Raw genomic sequence first — 6,000 nt, forward strand, 5'->3', positions numbered from 1 at the left:
GATTGGAAAATAGCGAATGTAACTCCTTTATTCAAAAAGGGAGGGAGACAGAAAGCAGGAAACTACAGGCCAGTTAGATTAACATCTGTCATAGAGAAGATGTTAGAAGCTATTATTAAAGACGTTATAGCAGGGCACTTAGAAAAGTTCAAAGTAATCAGGCAGAGTCAACATGGTTTTGTGCAAGGGAAATCATGTTTAACCAATTTATTGGAGTTCTTTGAGGAAGTAACAAGTGCTGTGGATAAAGGGGAACCAGTGGGTGTACTGTACTTAAATTTCCAGAAGGCATTTGATAAAGTGCCACATCAAAGGTTATTGCAGAAAATAAAAGCTCATGGTGTAGGGGGTAACATATTGGCATGGATAGAAGATTGGCTAGCTAACAGGAAACAGAGAATAGGCATAAATGGGTCATTTTCTGGTTGGCAAGATGTAACAAGTGGTGTGCCACAGGGATCAGTGCTGGGGCCTCAACTTTTTACAATTTATATAAATGACTTGGATGAAGGGACCTAAGGTATGGTTGCTAAATTTGCTGATGACACAAAGATAGGTAGGAAAGTAAATTGTAAAGAGGACATAAGGAGGCTACAAAGGGATATAGATAGGTTAAGTGAGTGGGCAAAGAACTGGTGAATGGAGTATAATGTGGGAAAATGTGAAGTTGTCCATTTTGGTAGGAAGAATAAAAAAGAAGCATATTATCTAAATGGTGAGAGATTGCAGAGCTCTGACATGCAGAGGGATCTGGGTGTGCTAGTGCATGAATCGCAGAAGTTTACTATGCAGGTACAGAAAGTAATTAGGAAAGCTAATAGAATGTTATTGTTTATTGCGAGGGGAATTGAATACAAAAGTAGGGAGGTTATGCTTCAGTTATACAGGGCATTGGTGAGACCACATCTGGAGTACTGTGTACAGTATTGGTCTCCTTATTTAAGGAAGGATGTAAATGCGTTGGAAGCAGTTCAGAGAAGGTTTACTAAACTAATACCTGGAATGGGTGGGTTGTCTTATGAGGAAAGGTTGGACAGGCTAGGCTTGTATCTGCTGGAGTTTAGAAGAGTAAGAGGTGACTTGATTGAAACATATAAGATCTTGAGGGGTCTGGACAGGGTGGATGTGGAGAGGATGTTTCCTCTTGTGGGAGAATCTAGAACTAGGGGTCACTGTTTAAAAATAAGGGGTCCCCCATTTAAGACAGAGATGAGGAGAATTTTTTTCTCACAGAGGGTCGTGAGTCTTTGGAACTCTCTTCCTCAGAGGGTTGTGGAAGCAGAGTCTTTGAATATTTTTAAGGCAGAGGTAGATAGATTCTTGATAAGCAAGGGGGTGAAAGGTTATCGGGGGTAGGCGGGAATGTGGAGTAATCGGATCAGCCATGATCTTATTGAATGGTGGAGCAGGCTCGAGGGGCCGATTGGCCTACTCCTGCTCCTATTTCTTATGTTTTTATGTTCTTATGATACGGTCTTCTCTACATTGGGGAGACCAAACGCAGATTGGGTGACCGTTTTGCGGAACACCTCCGTTCAGTCCGTAAGGGTGACCCCGAGCTTCTGGTCGCCTGTCATTTTAATTCACCGCTCCATTCCCACTCGGACCTCACCGTCCTTGGCCTCTTGCATTGTTCCACGGAAGCTCAACGTAAACTCGAGGAACAGCACCTCATCTTCCGATTAGGCACTTTGCAGCCTTCCGGACTCAATATCGAGTTCAACAATTTCAGATCATAACCTCAGCCCCTATTACATTTTTACTTATATATTTTTTTTTCCACCCCTTTGTTTTGGGTCTTCCCTTCCCCCCCCCCCCTTTCCTTTTTTTTCTCTCTCCCACATGGCAGCTGTTTCTCATCCTGCCAGTACACTTCACACCTAATCTGAGCCGTCTTTTGTCTCCTCTGTCCTACTACCATCTCGTCTGGTTTTGAATACCTCTTAATGTCTCTTTACTTCTTTTTTGTTCTATCGCAGCCCTGCCTTCGATCTATTTTATTTCCTTTCCAGTTTTGAAAAAGGGTTCACCCGAAATGTCGACTTTTAATTTCTCTCCACGGATGCTGCCTGGCCTGCTGAGTTTTTCCAGCATTTTCTGTTGTTATTATGGGGAGACTCCTGTTGTTTTATGAGGTGCGGACCTTATTGCCATTAAGCATGTTAGCCCATTGAGTGGGGTGGTCCGCATACAATTTTTTAAACATTAACTCGAGGGTCCTGTTCCCCCTTTCGACCCCTCCGGGTGACTGGGGGTGGTTTGTAGTTTGTGTTTTTGTTAAGTCTGTGTGTTCCAGTTGTATTAAGATTAATTACTGACACAGACTACAAGAATAAAGTTTCAACAGGTCTTTACTAGTTGGAGGTCAGGACTATACTAAATACAATATCACTACACAGTACTTATATACCGGTGGTCACCACAGGTATTACGTATACAGCAGCCAGAGAAAGTAGTACATCTCTTAAGGTGGAACAGGCTTAAGTTCTCTTAAGGTGGAACAGGTTACATACACCACAATCCTCCCTTTTTAGCTTAACAGTCATATCCCCATTTAACATAACATAATAACATAGATGCATATATAACTTCAGGTATAAACAGTTCAAAGGTTCAGTCTCTCAGGAGGCCTTCTGATTCGGTTTGGATAACACCTTTCAGTGGTCTCTGATTCTTGTTGCTGAGGTGACTCTTCTTGTTGGTTTCCTATGTATTGGACGTCATCATCAGGTACAGTCCCTGCCGAGGTAGATGCTTCAGGTTCATTAACGTCTTCCACAGTTGTCTCTGTCGCAACCATGGGTTCGACCCTTGCTCTTGATTCTACCAGTTGATCCGCATGACGCCTTATCACATTGTTACCAATATCTACTGTGTACATCAGAGGTCCTTGTCTGGCCCGAATTGTTCCGGACTGCCATTTTTCGTTTCCATAGCCCCTTGCCAACACTGGTTGTCCTACGTCGAAACTTCGAGTGGACTTGTTATTAATATGCCGGAACTGTTTGTTTTCCACTTCCCTCCGCACATTTGGTTTTAACAAGTCCAACCTGGACCGCAACCTCCTGTTATAAAACATCATGGCAGGACTTTGGTTAGTCACTGCATGAGCGGCGTTTCGATATGCCATTAGGAAATTGTCCACCTTGTGTTGTAACGGAATCTGATCATCGTTCATGGCCTTTATTGCCTTTTTGAATGTTTGGACAAATCTCTCGGCCAACCCGTTTGTCGCCGGATGATATGGGGCAGAGGTATAATGTTTCACCCCATTCTTCTTTAAGAATTTTTGGAATTCTTCCGACACGAACTGTGGTCCGTTGTCCGAACATATCTGTTCTGGCAATCCGTTCCTTGCGAATATTGTTCTTAACACCGCAATTGTCTTTTCTGAAGTAGTGGTATTCATCTTGATCACTTCTGGCCATTTGGAATGTGCATCCACCGCAATTAGGAACATGGAGTCCATGAATGGACCAGCAAAGTCAATATGTACGCGTTGCCATGGGGCTGAAGGCCATTCCCATGGGTGTAGCGGTGCGATCGGAGGTGCATTTTGCACTTTTTGGCACCCAGCGCAGCTTTTCGTCAACTCCTCTATCTGTTGGTCAATGCCCGGCCACCATACATAAGCCCTAGCAAGACTTTTCATCTTAACTCCCCCCAGATGACCTTCATGCAGTTCCTTTAGAGCTCTTTCCCGTAACTTGGGAGGAATAATCACTCTTGTCCCGTACATCAAAGTACCATGGCAGACGGACAGCTGGTCTCGCCTTGCCGAGAATGCCGGTAACAGAGGATCACCATGTGTTGGCCATCCCTTCACTGTCACCTCGTAAACTCGGGACAGTGTCGGGTTGTTCCTGGTTTCTCTTTCAATACTTGCATTGGTGACTGGTAAACACTCGATGATGGTCGAATGAAATAACTCAACAGGGTCAACTTTCGTCGTCTCTTCCGCTTCAGGTAGTGGCAGGCGTGACAGCCCATCAGCATTGCCATGCTGCTTTGTACCTTTGAATTCTATTTGATATTGATGTGCCCCTAGGAAAAGGGACCATCTCTGGAGTCGCTGTGCTGTCATCACCGAAACACCCTTCTTAGGGTTAAAAATGGATACCAATGGCTGATGGGCTGTCAGAAGTGTGAATTTTTGGCCCTGCAGGTAATGATTAAACTTCTTCACTCCCCATACAAGGCTGAGAGCCTCCCTATCGATCTGCGCATAGTTGCGCTCAGCGGAGGTCAATGATCTGGATGCAAACGCGACTGGCCTTTCCATGCCATTTGGCAACTTGTGTGAGAGTACTGCCCCAATACCATATGGAGAAGCATCACAAGCCAACCGAATAGGCAGTGTCGGGTTGAAGTGAGCCAACACTTCCTCTGAGGTGATCAATTCTTTGCTTTTGCGAAATGCCTTCTTACAGTTTTCACTCCATTCCCATGGTACCCCCTTCTGTAAAAGAGCGTTCAGCGGGTGCAGTACCGTGGATAGATTCGGTAGAAACTTATGGTAATAGTTAATCAATCCCAGAAACGACCTCAACTGAGAGACATTATCCGGAGCGGGAGCCTTTACAACTGCCTCTATCTTGTCAGGAGACTTATGAAGCCCCTCCCGGTCAATGACATGACCACAGTACGAGATCCGCTTCTGAAAGAACTCACATTTCTGCCGATTAACTCTAAGTCCATACTCTTTCAGTCTGTTGAGCACCAGTTCCAAGTTTGCGAGGTGTTCTTCATCACCATCACCTGTAATCAGAATATCGTCCAGGTAACATTGTGTGCCTGGAATTCCCTGTAATACCTGCTCCATGGCCCTCTGCCAAATTGCCAGAGCCGATGCCACTCCAAAAACCAGCCTATTATACCGGTACAAACCTCTATGCGTGTTGATCGTGAGGTACTGGCGTGACTCTTCTTCAACCTCCATCTGCAAGTATGCCTGCGCCAGGTCTATCTTGGTGAAGTGTTTCCCGCCAGACAACGAAGCAAAAATATCCTCAATCCGCGGAAGCGGATACTGCACCGTGTGAAGCACCGGATTAACGGTGATCTTGAAATCTCCACAGATGCGAACCTTCCCTGGTTCTCCTGGCTTGTTGCTCGAAGGACGTTTCATAACGGGAACAATGGGCGTAGCCCACTCACTCCAATCTACCTTAGACAGTACACCTGAACGTTCTAGCGCTTCCAGTTCCGCTTCTACAGTAGGTCGTATTGCATAGGGTACCGGTCTGGCTTTGAAAAATTTTGGTTGTGCATGTTCATCAATCTTGATGTTTGCCGTAATTCCTTTCAGTGTTCCCAGTCCTTGCTGGAACACCTCTTTAGCATCATCCAATATTTTGGACAATCGTTTAGGTTTGACATCTGTTTCCCCGGAATCTACCGTTAGTGCTTTTAAGGAGTGCCAGTCCATATTCATTTTCCTAATCCACTCCCGTCCCAGTAGTGGTGGACCTCCTTCAGGTAGCACATATAAGTCCATTACTTGGCTTTCTTCGCCCTTGTGGACCACTTTTACCTCTATCTTTCCGATGGGGTACACTCTTTGCCCCGTGTATGTTTTCAATATAATCTCCGTATCCCGTAGGGGAATATGTTGGAATAACCTTTTGTAATCTTTCTTATTCATGACCATCAATGCCGATCCAGTGTCCAATTCCATCTTTACTTGGACTCCTGCTATCTGAAGAGTGACCCAAATTGTCTGGAGATCTGCATCCTTACCAACGTTGTGTACTCTTAAGCTACCCAGTTCATTACTGCTAGCGTCTGAATCTGACTTCTGTTCGTTCGAACTGGTCTTTGTCACCTTGTGCACCTTTATGTATTTTCCTTGCGGTGACTTTTTGTTGCTGGTCTTCTTTCCTGACCGGCATACTTTAGCTATGTGGCCAAGCCTGCCACACGTTCTGCATTCTTGGTTTTTAAACCAACACTGGTTCTGATCGTGTGTTGTCTTTCCACAACGATAACATTTTACAGTAC

The sequence above is a fragment of the Somniosus microcephalus genome, chromosome 19 (genome assembly GCF_052327205.1).
Source record: "Somniosus microcephalus isolate GS21.2 chromosome 19, FLI_Smic_1.0, whole genome shotgun sequence".
Lineage (NCBI taxonomy): Eukaryota > Metazoa > Chordata > Chondrichthyes > Squaliformes > Somniosidae > Somniosus > Somniosus microcephalus.